The following is a 17,702-nucleotide window of genomic DNA, read 5'->3' on the forward strand; positions in this document are numbered from 1 at the left end:
ATCACATAGGAAAAAAATATTTAGACTATAATTGTTATACTATATTTTAATATTCCTATTTATATTATTATGCCACACAATCAATATTAAATGGCCAAAAGAATATGTATAGTTCATGATAAAAAATATTTTATATACTTATTTTAAATATTGCAGTTAATGTGATTTCATTAAAAAGTTTCTATCATTATATATAAAAAAACACCATTTCACATTCTGAAAGTGCAATAAATGTGAAAATATAGTTGGTTGAAAAGTTCATTATTTTGCTTTGTTAATTGAATAGCAGTACAAACTTAAGAAACCTATTTTTGTATTTGTGTTCCTAATTTCATATCAGAAAGATCAATAATAATAAAATAAACTTTCCTAATAAAAACTATTATAGATATATTTAAAATATGTGTAACTACTTGATATCTACCTATTCAATCTTATTTCAATGAGGTACCAAGTACTGTTGATAAAAAAACACACAAATAGCAATCACTGAAAAGAGAGAGAAAAGTTAGAAATCATCCACTAAGTGAGAAGTCATGTACCACATTACTTTATAATCAGGAAAATATTTAAAAGCAATGGAAAATCCCAAAAATATTTCAATATTATGCATTTTAAGTCATTACTCAAATGCTTAATCTACAAAATCTTTTTAAATTTAAATAATAGCAGCAGCAAAATCCACTAATATTTACTGAGCACTAGCTATTTGCTAAACACTTTTCTTGTATTGTCACTTAACCCTCAGAACAATCCTAATATGTTATTTCTGTTTAACTGAAGCTTAGAGAGGTTAAGCAACATGAATACATTTGCACAACTAGTGGTAAAACCAGGATCTGAGTCTGAATTTGAATCTCATATGCACTAGCATTTAGATCATGACTTTGTAGCTTAACTGTTCTGGGATTTGGGGAAATTGTTCTTTAACACCCCAGGCTCCGTTTCTTCATAGCCTCATTTCTTTATCTGCAAAAATGTATAGTTATGTGAAAATTATATATGCAAGGCTCCTACTACAGAATTATTTAAGAAAGGTAACAATTGCTTGCCTCTGTAAGTCACAACAGAACCTCAGCTGCTACTGTCCCCACTGCCCATAGCCTTAGGTGTGTCTCCTCAGCAAACACTGCACTCTGCTTAGTAGTTTACATGAGTTGTATTTGCAGGAATATGCTGTAGTGAACAAAAATATGAACACTGAACATACGCAATTGAATCCTAGCTCAATTATTTTGTAATCAGGAAGGAGGGACGCAATGAAGAATATAAAACACTGACCTCAAAGCAGAATGGGAGAGTATCTCACACCCGAACAGCACTGATTCTAAAAAACAGAAGAAAAACTAAATTATGCCTGGAAAAACAGGTATAGATTCAAGCATTTATCTATCCATGATATCATTAAATGAATCAGTTCTAACAGATTTCCCATAATATCTCGTTTCCCCCTTATCTTTTTAAAAAATTTATCTTTATTGTTGAAAGTATTAGAGATGTCCCCTTTCCCCCCTGTGACCCCCTCTACCCTGCACCACACTCAGACTTTCACCCCCCTATTGTCTGTGCCCATAGGTTATGCATATATGCATATAAGTTCTTTGGTTAATTTCTTCCCACTCCCCCACCTTCCCTCAGAGATTCCTGTCTGTTCCATGCTTCCATGTCTCAAGATCTAGTTTGCTCATCAGTTTATTTTTGTTTCACAAAAACTTATGATACATGCTAAAACTTTTTACATTTCATGTTATTGCATACAAAAGTAAACAGCTGCTGTAGAAATTACACTTGAAATTCTTATAGTTAGCAATAATAAAAGAAAATGTTTTGCCGAGCTGGGAGTGGCTCAGCAGCTGAGCATGGACCTAGGATCCAGGAAATCAGTTTGATTCCCAGTCAGGGCATGCGCCTGGGTTGGGGGCTTGATCCCCAGTCAGGGGCATGTGGAAGGCAGCTGATCACTGACTCTCTCTCATTGTTGATGTTTCCATCTCTCTCTTCCTCTCCCTTCCTCTCTCTCTCAAACCAATAAAGATATATTTTTTTAAAAAAAGAAAGAAAAGTTTTATGGTATGTATAGAGGGTAAAGAGTAACAGAACATAGAACCTTGGGATAAAGGGAACTTGAATCAAAAACATACAGAGGCACTAGAAATACATTTTTGTAAGAGAAAAAGGTAAAGGTATGATTTTATTGATACCAAGATTAAGCATCATACAATATGCTTAAGAACCTAATAATATATAGAATCCTTGAGGCAATTTTAACATGGATCATCTCTAAACTACTTCTCTTGAATGATCTTTGGAGTGTCTACATGAGCGTGTCAAGTGATGTGGATCACTACCTTTCAGAGTAGAGTATTTTGTCTTTGACTAGCTTTTACTTTTAGAAGATGTGCTTACATCTATCTATAAACTGTGCTTAGTAGGCATATTCTAATCTAGTTTCATTTCTTGTTTTGCCCCCTCAAATACCAGTATCTACTCGATTTCAAATATATGTAAAACCAGACAAAATGGAAAGATGGAGACTAATCTCAACAGCTAATTCCCAGGCTAAGCTTAGATTTGGAGATATAAATGAATGAATGTCAAATAAAAGTTGACAAAAATTTCAAAAGCTGGGTATAGAGTAGTCCAAGGTTGGGTGAAGGAAAGTAAAAGCCTTTGGTAACAGAAATTCACCACCATGTTCAGAGAACAGGCTATGGGACAGCTTTTCTCCATATCACGTTTTCATGGGAAGACCGTTGCCTACTGCTGCTCCTTCTGGGGAAGAAAAAAAAGATACAAACCTAGCATCATGGTGGCACCAGAGATGTGGCGTGCAGATAGAAATCAATGCAGGATAATTCTTCATTTCCTGTCCTTTAATTAGCCAAGGATTGTGGCCAACCAAGAGCACCTCCTAATGGGAGTGAGTTCCTGTATTACCCACTGGGAATGAAGCAAAAGGGGGTGATCAAGAATATGACCATGAGCCCTGCCAGGCGTGGCTTAGCGGTTGAGCGTCGACCTAGGATCCAGGCGATCAGGGTTCGATTCCCGGTCAGGGCACATGCCCGGGTTGCGGACTTGATCAATGACTCTCTCATCATTGCTGTTTCTCTCTCTCTCTCTCTCCTTCTCCTTTCCTCTCTCTGAAATCAATAAAGACATATATCTAAAAAAACAACAACAAAAAAAAAGAATATGACCATGAAAAGTCTCCCACCCTTCAGGGGCCGTATTTTATTTTATTTTTTAAATATATCTTTATTGATTTCAGAGAGAGGAAAGGAGAGGGAGAGAGAGAGAAACATCAATGATGAGAGAGTCATTGATCGAGCCTGCAACCCGGGCATGTGCCCTGACCGGGAATCGAACCCTGATCACCTGGATCCTATGTCGACGCTCAACCGCTGAGCCACACCTGGCCGGGCAGGGGCCGTAGTCTTAACTGCATGTGGGTGAAGTGTATTACGGGCTTTAAGTCACTGCATTTTTTTTTAGTACCAATTTTAATGGCTTCACAGTATTTCTGTGTTATGGATGTACAATTTCATAATTACTTGCCCAAAACTATTTTAATACAATAATTGTGTCTGATACACAGTTTATTTTTAAAGTGAATTTTACGTCTTCTTGTTTTCAGTTTTATGTGATAATAAACCACTGCATTTTTAATGTATGAGTTATTTTTTCTTTTTATTTATGTCATTCATGTATTCTTTAGAAAGAATTTTAATGGAAGTATATGTTTATGTGCAAGGCAGTATCCCATCACTGTTACATGTTCTGCTATTTACTACTTGGAAGGACATCATATATTAAGATTGGGGGGATTAAATTATTTTGTTAATCTCTGCCAGTTCCCTGCTAACTTCGTATTGTTACATTAGCTTTTCACTAATCATTGCTTTTAGGAAAAAAGTGACAAAAAAAGAACAATTTGTATGTCAATTGGTTCAGATGATTTAACAGAAAAATAACTTCCTTTTGGGAAGAGAAATTATACTGGAATAATGGGGCAGCTGAGCATGAAAGATGAGGCCTTGTAAGCATAGTCCAGTTAGAAGAGGTTTACATTAGGAAAAGTAAATATCACTACATAAATGATAATCAGGATTTTTTTTTTTCTTGGAAGGGGAGGGAGGAAAACTGGCAGTTGGCCCTGGAGAAAATTATTCTACAAAGTAAGGGTAAGATAGCAACAAAGGGCATAAGAAAGCAATTGGGAAACTCCCATTATGTATAATGGACATCTAATTTTAGGACAAGGATGTTTAGCATGTCAATTTGCATTCCACACCTCGTTATCATCTGCTACCCCAACCTGTACCAGTAGGCTTGTTTTAATGCTATTTAAGGAGAATAAATGAAGTTAATTTGGAAAATGGTAATAGTAAAAAGGACAAAAAACAAACAAACCAGTTTGAAAGGGATTTAAGGTGGGCAGCCTTATAAAACAAGCATAAAAATAAACTATCAAAAATATATTAATACTGAATCCTCCTAAATTTAAAATATTAGAGAGTTAGAAAATCCCAAAGTTCATTGCATTATATTTAAAGTTTTCTTATTTAGACATAAAGGTCATCTATAAAATGCTAAAGCTTCGAAATTATCTGGAATACATTTATTTCATAAAGGAATCTTTAATTTTCAAATAAATTAGCATTTTTAATTGTTGCCTTTAAAAAGCATGGCCATTGATTATATTCAGTATGCTCAGCTTATCTCTCCAGAAACCTCCTTCATGGCATCTCCCCTACTTATATATATTTGAATATAGGTAAGTATATTCAAAACATATATTTTTCTAAACCTAGCATAACTGGGTATTTTAATTTTTTCTAGGTATAGTTGATGAGTCTTTCATAGAATTTATGCAGGAGGAGTATATTAGTTTTCTAGGGCTCCCATAATGCAGTACCACAGACTGAGTCGTCTAAACAATGGAAATTTATTTTCTCACTGTTCTGGAAGCTAAAAGTCTGAGATCAAGGTGTCTGAGAAGTTGATTTCTTCTGAGGCATCTTCCTTCTTCTCCCTCTGTCCTGTGTGTGTGTGTCCCAATCTCCTCTTTTTATAGGAACATCAGTCATATTATATTGGGGCCTATTTTAAAGACCTCATTTAACAATAATCATCTCTTTTGTGTCCCTAACCCCAAATTATGAGATACCGGGGATCAGGATTTCAAAATACATATTTTTGGGAACACCATTCTGCCCATGAAAAGTAGTGTATAAAACTATTTTTAAGTTTTAATCACTCAGAATCCTAAAGATGGTGGGTTTGGAACTCACAGCTTCCGTAGAGGAACTTGTACTTATTATTTTGGTAAAAATTACTGCATCTTGAGAGAAGCTATAGCATCTGACTTGACTCTGGTCTGATTATACTCCAGGGCTACCATGAAGATGCACTGAACATGCTACCGCACTGGAGAAGCATGGTATCCCATTCAGCTGATGATCTTCCTGTCATGAAAGATGCTTGCCATCTCTAATTTTGAATAAACACCATAAACACAATGGTGAAAATATCAATTTAAAAAAAAAAATCTCTCCATGCTGCATCTATTTCCCTATGTGCTCTGACCTAACTTACAGTCACCTACACATAGTTGCCTGTGGCTCTGTTTTGTCAAAGTATTAAAATAGTCTTAGCTAAAATCATCTGTCTTTCCTACTCTTCTCTAGACTTTACCTTCAGCTCTTGCTCCTCAGGATTGTGATACAGAGGGATCCTTTAACACATAATTCCTTTGTCAGGAATTTCAGGATTTCCTCAGTTTGCAGTTAGGTGTTTGGTTTTATTTCCTAATTTCAACACTGACTTTTTCCTTTTTCTTTCATTGTTGACATTATCCCTCCCCCACCCCTCCATTCCCCCCTTTCCATCTTTTGTAATCTGGTTGGTTCGTGTATGGATTTGAAAGGCTTATTTCTATCTAGATGCTCTAAAGATCCCCAAAATACTAGTATTCAGGTATCTAGTTCCTAGTTTTCTCCACTATAACACATTTCTCTCTGACAGTTTGAAGTTTCGTGAATGAAATTTGTGAACAGGTAGTTCTTTTGAGTTAGCTCAAAATCACCATCATAGAACAATATTCTTGTTTATAAAATCAAGATCTATGTCATTCAATTAATATCAGGTCGTATCACTTCTCTTTACTGGATCACTTTTGAGTTTCAAATATTCTTTCAATTGAATGTAAAACAATGTATAATCTGGTCCAAATTTATTTTTCAGTCTCACTCCCATTATCATTACACCTTTCTCTTTATAATCCAACAATATATGTCAGTATTTTTTCCCAAAATATGCTCCTTGGTATTTTTATCATACTGTTTACTTGTCATAGGATGTCAATTTATTTCAGTGTATCTGTCAAACATTTTTATACTCCTCCAATATCCCTATTTAGCAAGTTTCCAGTCTATCTTCTATAATCTAAGCCTAAGACCCCAGGTAGGTAGCTACTAGAGAAATATCAAGGTCTCCTTATCTTCATAAGCAGGAATCAGAGTAAATATGGGCAGTAGCATAATTCTTCCAAAGGAATAGTATTTAAATTCTTCATCAAGTCCTCTACTCGGGATGGGCTTCATTGACCAGTGAAGTTGCCTAGGGCCCAGCACTCAAAAGGGCCAAGCACTTGGGGTTTCAAGTTCAGAAGTTATCATTTAGAAATTCTTACCTTTGAATTTGTGTTTTATAAATAAGTCCTATCAGACAAGGTAGGATTATTGTGGGTAGAGGCAGATTTAAGTGAAGGTCCTGCAGCACCTGGGCCTGGGCAAGGTGGCAGCAATCCCTCACTCCCACAGGCATCTCTGTGGCACCTTCCAAAAGGGGGCTTCTCACCCACTCTCTATCCAGATACTGAAAGCATCCCAACATGAAAGTTGAATCTCTTGTGGGCTGCATGGGCCAGGGTGGTGGGTTCTTAGGAAAAGGAAAGTGATTGCCTATCCCCAGACAGAGCCCTGCATTTTCATTTTGCACTGTCCCCCTCATATGTACCAGACCACGCCTCCAACCCCCCTCCAGCAAAAAAACACTGTATACCAATTATTTTAAGGTAATAGGAGTTCTTTCTCTCCCAGCTACGCACACATTTCAACATTTAAAGTTAAACAAGAGCAACACAGGAAGGTATAAGGCACTCCCTAGCTACTGATTATAGTTTTTTCTCTTGAATGATATCAATAAATATTGTTATTATATTAAATTGAATTAACACGATCCTAAAGGTAAAATTTGTATATATCTGAATAATTACAAAGCACATATAAGGGTAATCTGAGAAAACAGTTCTATATATAAAGATTATGCAGGGACATTTCAACCTAGTATGGTATATAGGACATGTGTCCAGATTCTGGACTCTACTTTCTATAAGCATTCTTACAACATTCTTTAGTTTCCAAATACATTTTTATTTATTATTACTTTTTATTTGTTTAAACCTAAAATATGCCTGAAACAAAATAGATGCTCAATAAATTTTAATTACCTTCTTACTCTAAAATAATTTATCTTCGATTATTAACCCAGAAAAGTATATTGAGCTACTAATTATATCACAAAGGTCATGGCCTAGAAATAAAAACATTGACACAGAAAGAACAAAATTAATTTTCGTAACTAAGCGAAAAATTTAGAGTTTTCAGGAAGATCTGAGGAAAGGATAGATGGGGCCTTAACGGGAGGGGGGGAAATCAGAGGATCATGTAGTTTACACACTATAACTTTGGTGATGGTTAGTGAGAATTACTGGAAGACATTTTAAGAACATGGGTGAATGATTTGTTATATAGTAATGGCATACAGTACTCTTCAATAAAATATGTCCCAATGTTCAATAAAAGTCACAACTACATACAGCCTTGGGCAGTTAATTTTGTGAAGAATGACAAAGTTAGGGGAGATGTGTCAAAGAACTGCGCCTCCCATGAGGTGCCCAGACTAGGGATCTAACTCACAACCTTTTGGATATGTGACCAAGCTCCCACCAACTGAGCCACCGGGAGGGCCAAGCTTCCTCTGTTAGACTGCCAGCTCAGTAAGGAAAGGTTCCTCCTCCTGGTGGAGAAGGGTATGAGGAGCCTAAGGCGTCAACTGAGGGCTGCACCACTGCACCTTATTCCCATGGCCCCAGGACTGCGCTGTGCATTGAGACAAACAGTCGTAGCCTTTGCATTTTCAGTATGAGATCGTGACATTTAATTGTATATATGTAGCTTTATCGTATATTGTAGAAGATGCTAAAGCTAAATGTAATCTTCCTTATGCACTGTTGGACAAAACAGTGTGGTCTATCTTTTTTAAAGTTACTGATTTGAAAGAGTGCAAAGCACTATGTATGCGTGCTTTCAGCTTTAACTTGTTAGTGCTCCTCACTCCTGGGTTGGTAGCACTAGACTGGTGAATTCCATTTGGGATTAGAAGTTAGGAAGGGGACAGGAAATATTAACCTTAGATGCATGTGGTTGTCCTCAGACCCAAGAATCAGGATCACATGTTGTCTCCAGTGAAGTCCAGGCTTATAAATTATGTCTCAGACCCAAACATGGATTTTTCCATGAAATGCTGATAGGTTTTACTAAAATACAAATGAAAAGAAATAGTGCCTCTTATTGTGAAAATATGCTGATTTCTTAAGTCAAGTTATTTAAAATACTCATGAAATTGCAAACCCAAAGGATAAGAAAGCAATTTTAAAGGCCTGAGATTGGAACACTGCCTCTGGAAATCAAGTTTGCAAATAAATCAACACAGAACTAGAGTGGATTCTGTCTTACTGTCAGAATGAAAACAAAATAAAGGAAGAGAGAACTTAAGCCAAAAGTGGAAAGAGGTTTCCTTACGAGAAATAAGGAAATATTAAGAAACAAATTGGATACATATGAAATGAAAAATTAGATATTGATGGCCAAAATAAAAAGAAAATGTAGGCTTACTCACATTTAATTATTTTTAATGAAGACATTATAGAGAGTGTCTAAATTATTAATGTGGTCCAGGAATAAGAATGCAGCACATTCTCAGGTCAGCGCTCATTTGGCACAAACATGGGATTCAGAAGGAAAATGGAAATTAAGTAGTGTGATTACACCTGAATTTTTTAACTTTTCAGGAGACAATTTGCAAGGTAAACTTTCTTCTTCTAGATATTTTAAATCAAGTATCATAGTAAATATCAAATATTTAAGTCAATTTCATTTTAGTCCAAAGGTCTTAGATTCTACAGACTATTGTTTTGATGATAGTAAATAATAGATTTATTCCCCTATTCACCATCCATCACTCATATGCCACTGAGTCTTTTATATGATCTTCAATACCAGTGAATTTCTGTCCTAGAAATTAAATTTTCCTGGAAAACTTGTTGAAAGCTACAATTTGGCTTGATATATATTTTTCAATATTTGGGAGCATGGAGTTGATGTTATGATAACTTTATTTTCATATTAGCTGAACACTTTAAAAATGATATTCATGAGAAAACTGGCATTAGATTTAAACAATTTCTGATGTCCTAAACAACTTAGCACCACTCCACAGAGAAGCATCTGAGATGGAAACTGCCACTGGTTCCACAGCTGTACCGAGGTTCCTCTCCAAATTACTCCATCTGAGGAAATAAAAGCTAGAAATTTACCTACTAGGCTAAGCCATTGTTTCAGTCCACCAACTATTTCCTGAAGCTCCAGCAATGCACACCTTTAATGAGGCTGTCAGCATTTGATGCCAACGCTAAAACTGCTCAGTTAAGCTGACACGAAATTCCTACACAGAAATTGGGAGGTAATAAATGTTTAACGTCTTTTAACCCATTAAGATTTGGTATAATTTGTTACTCAGGAATAGGAAGTGATGTACAGAGCAAAGGGTTTACATACAAAGCTTTGGCTTGCAATCCCAATGTTCTGCTTAGGTGAGCTAGTCTAGGGCATGTTGTGAATTATTTTACCCACTCTTGGAGGTCCTCAATTGTAAAACAATGCAGTGCAAGGACCTGTTGTGATTCTCATGTATGTCTTCTATCTTAAAATTTGCATAAATTTAGATGAGAAAAAGCAAGAAACTGGAACAGCCCAGCCCTAAGTATTTTTTACATTTTCTCGTTGCTGTGAGTGAGGTATTTCATTCCAGATCGTTCTCCTTACTATCGCTCTGGCACAAAAGCAACCTGCATATTTCTGCATTTATTTCACAACAAAACTTTTACCTGAAACTTACTATTTCTGATATTTATTTAGTTGATTATGTGATTTAATTTTTTTTCAATTATAGTTGGCATGCAATACTATATCAGTTTCAGGTGTGCAGCATAGGAGTTAGACATTTATATAACTTACATGAAGTAATCTCCAATAAGTTTAGTATCCACCTGGCATCATACACAGTTATTACTATATTCCCTATACTGAATTTTATATCCCTATAAAATACATGACTATTTTGTAACTGCCAATCTGTACTTTTTAATCCCTTCATCTTTTTCATCCAGCCCCCTAATCCCCCTCCCATCTGGCCAACATCAGTTCATTACTTGTATCTATGAGTCTGCTTCTATTTTGTTTGTTCATTTATTTTTATTCTTAGATTCCACACAGGTGTGAAATCATATGATATTTGTCTTTATCTCTCTAACTTATTTCACTTAACAAATACCCTCTAGGTCTATCCATGTTGTCACAAATAAGATTTCATTCTTTTTTATGGCTAATGTTCCATTTTATATATAAATATATATGTGTGTGCATGTGTGTGTATCACCTATTCTTTATCCACTTGTCTACTGATTGACAGGCTGCTTCCATATCTTGGCTATTATAAATAATCCTGCCATGAACATAGGGATGCATATACATTTTTGAATTAGTGTTTTGAGTTTCTTCAATAAATACCTGGAAGTGGAAATGCTGTGTCATTACCATGTAATTTTTTTGTATTTTTTTTTAATCCTCACCCTAGGACATGCTTAGAGAGAGAAAGAGAAAGAGAGAGAGAGAAACATCTATGTGAGAGAAAAACATCAATCAGTTGCCTTCTGTATGTGCCCCAGTTCTGTATGTGCCCCAAACGGGGATCAAACTGGCAACCCAGGTATGTACTCTTACCAAGAATCGAACTGGCAACCTTATGGTGCACAGGACAACGCTCAACAAACAGCCACTCTGGCCAGGCCCATGTAATATTTTATGCATAAAATCCTATTGCATGCAGCATGAAGAAAAACAGTCTTCTCATACTTATACCTGACATAATCTTCCTGTAATTGCACTGTCTAGTACTCAAAAAAATGTAAAGAATAAAGATCACACCCATGAATAGTTCTGCTTTAAACTTAATATAATTATCTTTAAGTTCAGTGTTTCAAGGCATTCCATGCTTACTTGCTTTGTTTTGCTTATGCTATGCATGATTCATTTCTGTAAACTGTAAAAATAAGCCCACTCCTATAATTTCATCAGTGGACCTTTCAGTTTCTGCTTTGCTGAATGATCTTTTTCCCTGCTGAGATGCTAGGACAGGGAAAACGAAATACATGGAATGTCATAAAGCAGCTCCATTATAAAAGAAGTCCAGCTATGTTTCTATCCTTCTCCTTTCCCATTTTGGTTCTGTTCTAATGATTTAACCCTGTCAAAGTAGACTAGATACTGTCTTTGGTTTTAATTTTATTCTAAGTGTTTTAGAAGCAAAATAAGTCATGATATTCTAATAGGGGATTTCTAAAACTTTAAGTGGAGCATAAGTGGAATACTTCAATGAAATAGCTTATTTTACAATAATAATTGCTTCCAAGTTACTGGTCCACTCAAAGTGTTTCAGTTTCTACATTCCTTGGTCAGACAGTGCTGATACCAACCATTCTAAAGGCACTCTGATCCTTAAACACCGTAAAACAACAGGGCTTTAATATACTGTACTACGCTGGTTGCTCCTGTACCGGCTCCACTGTCTGCTGCTCCTCCAGTGGGTCTTTAAATGCTGAAATGCTGTTAGTGCTTTTCACCCCCATGGTCTCTCCGCTCCATGGACTGAGCTGCCATCACTACCATTGCTTAAATATCCATCTTGGTTTTTGAGCTCTCCCTTTAAATCCAGATCTGGTCATTCTAATGCTTCCACAACTGCCATAATTTGTGGTCTTATAAGTACTCCAAACTAAAAATATAAAAAGGTAAACTTTTTATATTCCTTTCCAAAACGAGTCCTTTTTTTTACGATATCCTCTACAGAAATTACAACTATTCTCCAATTATTATTTTTTATATTTAAATTACAGTTGACATTCAATATTATTTTATAAAAGTTTCAGGTGTACACATAGTGGTTAGACATTTATATGATTTATGACATTATCCCCCCCCCCAACAAGTCTAGTACCCACTTGGCACTATATGTAGTTATTACAATATTATTGACTATATTCTCTCTGCTGTCTGAATGTCATTATTTATTTCTTCTTTAAGCTCATTTCCCAAGGATGCTTCCAAATATCTCTTATATTTACTTATCTTTTTTAGACCTATTGCCACCAACCACTAATACCAATCACACATGGACTAGCAAAGCAGCCCTTACCTTCCTCCTTATACTCTAGCTCCTGTCCACTGTCCACACCATTCTCCCCAGTGGTAGGTAGAAATGTGGCATTTACAGTACAAATCTAATTGTAATCTTCATGATTAAAATACTTTGTGGCTTTTAATTTTTGTAGGCTGAAAAAATATGGCTTTCAAGGCCTCTCAAGGTCTTGCACCTACATGTCTCTCACATTTTTCAGTGTACTCTTCAACAATTCACTGTAATTTAGCTATGATGGACCTTCCTTGTTTCCTGAAGGCAGCATATTTTCCCTCAAAGTTAAAATATATTACCAGGGTATCTCCTAAGATATTTTATGCTCACCTAGTTTCCTATGTCTTTATAGCATTTTGTGTACTTTATTTGGCTTTTTAATATTTGTCACTAACTGGGTTTCATTCCACTATAGTTGTTATTGTTTTTTAATATATATATTTTTATTGATTTCAGAGAGAGGAAGGGAGAGAGAGAGAGATAGAAACATCAGTGACAATCACTGATCGGCTGCCTCCTGCATGTCCCATACTAGGGGATCGAGCATGCAAACCGGGCCTGTGCCCTGGCTGGGAATCGAAATGTGACCTCCTGGATCACAGGTCGACAGTCAACCACTGAGCCAGGCAGCTAGGTCATTCCACTACAGTTTTAATCATTTGACTTAATTTCACACTTACTACAGTTACAGTTGTGTTACACTCTTCACAAATACTTTTGTAATCATTCTCACATACACAAACATGCACAGACACTCATGCTTATAGAGTTTAATGGACTTTCTGTATGAAGCTTTTATTACAATTGTTTCTTATGACTTATACCAGTTTTTACAATAATCTTAGCCAAAATTAATAGCTGGGAGTCTAATCATTACAAATAAAATGATTTCTTGCCAAAATGAAAACTGTTTATATGTTTAATAATATCAACTTACAAATGCCTGTGACAACTCTTTTGCCTGAGGGAAGTAGTAAACATCATAATGTTATTTTTCATTACCATCACCTTTGTTGCTTATCCCTTAATTTTTTATGAGGCATACTTTTGGCTATTTTCTTGTCCTTAGAATCATTTTTTCTCATAAGATATATTTAATTTATTATACTGATAGTAGTAGCAGTAGGCACTCCTTATGCATATTAAAGTTGAAACAGTATCATCACCTTAGGTATTATTTGCCATTTACACCTCCAAGTCCATGGGAATTAGATGCATCCATCACTATGGGAACTGTTGAGATGCTGGAGATCTTACATTTTAAAAGTCATGCTCTGGTTTTTAAGACAACCTCAGTGTCCCCAGTTCATGCTATATTCTGCTCCAAAGTTTTGGAAATTTGCCATTCTCTCTTTCGAGGTGCACTAACATCAGAAAAAAACAGTGTGTAACACACACTGTTACATATGTGTGTTAATCTGCCTACTTACACTGCTGTTTTTCAAATGATGGACTAAAAATGCTATGGAGAGGTGAGACTTCTAGAATGACAGTGTAAGGAATTGGGGAAACCTCTCCCTCTGGTAAGATTTCTATTAAGCTGTTCAAATTTGCAATGACAATTACTGAAAGTATCTGAAGATTTATCAAAAAACTTATTCATAATTTGACCAAACTGACAAAATTTAACAGAAACCTACAGAGCTTAAAATGGACAGCCTTGGCAAATGAGCTAGTTCTGCCTTGCAGAGGGATGGCTCCAGTAGGCTCAATAGCCAAAGAGCAGGTCTCATCTGCTTGACTCCCTGGGTAGAGGAGCTATTCTGTGTGGATGAGGCTGGTGGAAACCAGCCCATCCCATTTTCCACAGCTCCTTACTGTAGAAGGCCTGTATCAAGTTGGTAGTAGCAGGGGGTAATGGTGCTATTATTCTCTTATCCCAAACTTTTAATACCTAACAATGATCCAGCATGGCAGCTGGTGAAGAGTACAATTCCATTTGCCTGCAGAGCTCTGGGTTGCAAGAAAGTTGTTCTCATGGGCTCAGCAGTCAGGTGGCATCTCTAATATCCTTCAGCTTCCTTAGGCAGAACAATTATTCCTAATAAATTCAGCAGCCAGTGAACATGGCAGGGTCCATCCCCCCATTATCTGTCCATACTGGGCAGTTCCCATCCCCCCCCCCCCCCCCCCCCCCGCAAACAGCTCCTCTCCATAGGAAAAATACCTGTGAGGCAGCTGGGAAAATCAAGCTCCCTTTTCCAAGTCCCCAAACAGGCAGCTTCCGCTGTACAGCTGAGAAGTTCTTCCCAGGGGAAGTCTGAGCAAGCCTCAAAAACTACCTATTCTACTGACCTTTCCAAGTGATCTGACTTTAATTGGATCAAGTTGTGGAACATTTTATACTCCAGGATATGGCCCCCAACCATAGAGCAATCAGGTAGCAATTAATGGAAGCTAACAGCTGGGTTGAATACCAATAGAAGCAGACTAGCTGGAAGCCCAATGGAAGATCAGGAAGAGAGAGTGCCCAACTAAATCCAAATGAAATTAAGAAAACAAACAATAAACAATAACATTTCTAAATGCTTAGGAATAAACTGAATATAAGAAGTGTAACACTTGAATACCGAAATTACAAAACTGCTAAAAATGAAATAACATAGAGAAAAAATGGAAAGATATTCTATATTCATAGAATGAATGACTTGTTACAATGCCAATACTCCTCAAATTGAACTGCAGATTTAGTGCAAAATTTATTACAACTCCAACTTGTTTTGCAGATATTGATAAGATGATCTTAAAAATTATATGAAAATCAAGGGACCCAGAATAACCAAAATCATACTGAAACAAAACTGGAGGACTCACACCTCATAATTTCACAACTTACTACAAAGAAACAGTAATCAAGCCAGCAATCAATGAGTTACTGACATAATACTAAACATGAAGATCAATAGAAAAGAATTAAGAGCAGGGGGGGAAAAATCCTTCTAAATGTATGCTTAGTTGATTTTTGACAAGGGTACCAATATTTTTGACAAAAGTAACAAACTGTGTTGGAACAATTACAAATGCACAAGCAAAAGGATGAAGTTGAATCACTACTTAATACCAGACACAAAAATTAACCAAAATGGATCCAAAGCTTAAATGTAACAGCTAAAAGTAACTTTACTAAGCAAAAGCAAAGGAGTAGAGCTTTGTGATCTTGGTTTAGGCAATGGTTTTTTTTAGATGATGCCAAAAACAAGCACAACAACAAAAATAGATAAACTGAATTTCATCAAAATGGAAGTCAGGAGTGGGGAGAAAATTATACAGTGACGTATATTTCCCCTAAGTGTTGAATAGAGGGATCTACAAATATACAGATACAAATACATCTGTGAATAAAAAGATTAAACACGGTACTGCTTTACCTCTAAAGCAGATAAGAGATAATCATTACTTAATTGCTGCATATCAGCAAATCCATTCTGACATGCAGACATACTTTGGCAGTTTTATTTTCTCATTTTAATAGACTCTCATTCCTCCCTAATAATGGGTATTCAAACTTTGGAAAATGATTGAATATCTTATTAGTAAACATGCAATACACCAGATATTTCTGGACTAGAGGGTTTTTGTTTATTTTTATTCTAAGCACTGTTTAAATTTTATAAGTTTTCTCAAATTATTAGAGATGCTATTATTATTCTAATTGATATATAACATTATTTGAATAACACTATATTTTATATGTCCAAAAAATGTCTTTATTGCTGTTGAGTAGGTGAACTGGAGCAACTAACATGTGATTTATTGTGTTAAATATATATACACATACACACACTTGCGCTCATAGAAAGAGAATTGCAATTTGAAGTCAGACTAGCTGAGTTTGAATCTTTTATTTGAGACAAATTTATCTGTGCTTTGTTAAGTCATTTAACCTTTGTGAGACTGATTTCTCTCCTCTGCTAATCTGCATAGTAGTAATGACACTTATCTCACAAGCTTATAATGAGGATAAAATATAATGTGTAAGAAAGTACCTTCTGACGTATAAATTTCCATTCTGTCATTACTTAAGAAATTGCGCATAGGAATTTTTTTTTTTTTTACCTAAGATTAGTTTCTTGCATGTGACCAACCAACCCCAGTCAATGCCAAATTTTAAAATACAGCCCTTTAAAATCAGCTCTTCTTTAAGGAACAAAAATATACATCTCCCCTGGTGCCCACAAATAGGTCAGATATCAGACAACTCATTAATTTCAAACTGCATCTATCTCTTCAGACAAAATAAATAAGCCAGAGCTGTTTCTAAAATTATAAGGCAAAATTCATTATACTAAAAGATTGATAATCTCTCCTGCTAAGCCATCATCACTCATTCCTGTTAAAACTGGACCTTACATTTCAAAGGTAAATTAATCAGGTGTCAAATTATGGCCACACTGGTATTTTTAAACAACCCTTTTTAGTGCCTGTGATTTAAAATTACCATAAAATGGTGTATGTTCTTATTCAACATTCTTCTTATTCTGTCAGTTCTACTAATTTAATGTCATTTAGGGAAAGCTTTCAATTTATTATTATAAAACTAATGTTTGGAGAAGCATTATTTTAAAGGGCTTTCAAATCTTCAGAAATCTTATAAAACTCAAATAACAAGTTTCCTCTTTCACATCTAGAAATAACATTTTTAAATTCTTCACCCAGCAACTAAATTATAGACTACAAACATTACAATTCCTGATAATTTAAGAGTTATTTGTCACAATTAGATGTAAAAGAAAATATCCAAACAAATCAGTGGAAATGCAACCAAGAAATGCTATTAATATCATGACTTTTTTCTTAAAAATGAAGTTATTTGTGAGCAGAAGGTCAGTCCCCTTTCCCCCATCATCTAAGGCAACCTGTGGAACACTGTTTTGGTCCTTAACAAATATTAACTTAACAAAGAACAATAAATAACTTTGGACTTGCACTTCCAACTAGAGTAGAGGCATCCTGGGTTTATAAGTACAACCTGCTTAGCAGAATACTTTTTGAGAAAACAGGGCAGAATGGGAGAATTTCATAAAGAGTACTGAAGCAAATTTCTCTTCTTCCTAGTAACTTGGTAAGGTAAAGTAGGCCAGAGCCAAGGAGGCCAGCCTGTCTCTCTG

General features: G+C 35.7%; 1 long non-coding RNA gene across 1 annotated transcript in view; it reads right to left on the bottom strand.

Moving 5' to 3' along the window:
• LOC107546568 (uncharacterized) overlaps positions 1-17,702 on the bottom strand; it is a 453,940-nt gene that overhangs the window by 395,651 nt on the left and 40,587 nt on the right. Inside the window, exon 3 of the long non-coding RNA XR_015715445.1 lies at positions 1,282-1,327. This is a non-coding gene — a long non-coding RNA (uncharacterized LOC107546568). The remainder of the gene's footprint in view (positions 1-1,281; positions 1,328-17,702) is intronic.

Source organism: Miniopterus natalensis, chromosome 12 (assembly GCF_054644295.1).
Source record: "Miniopterus natalensis isolate mMinNat1 chromosome 12, mMinNat1.hap1, whole genome shotgun sequence".
Classification (NCBI taxonomy): domain Eukaryota; kingdom Metazoa; phylum Chordata; class Mammalia; order Chiroptera; family Miniopteridae; genus Miniopterus; species Miniopterus natalensis.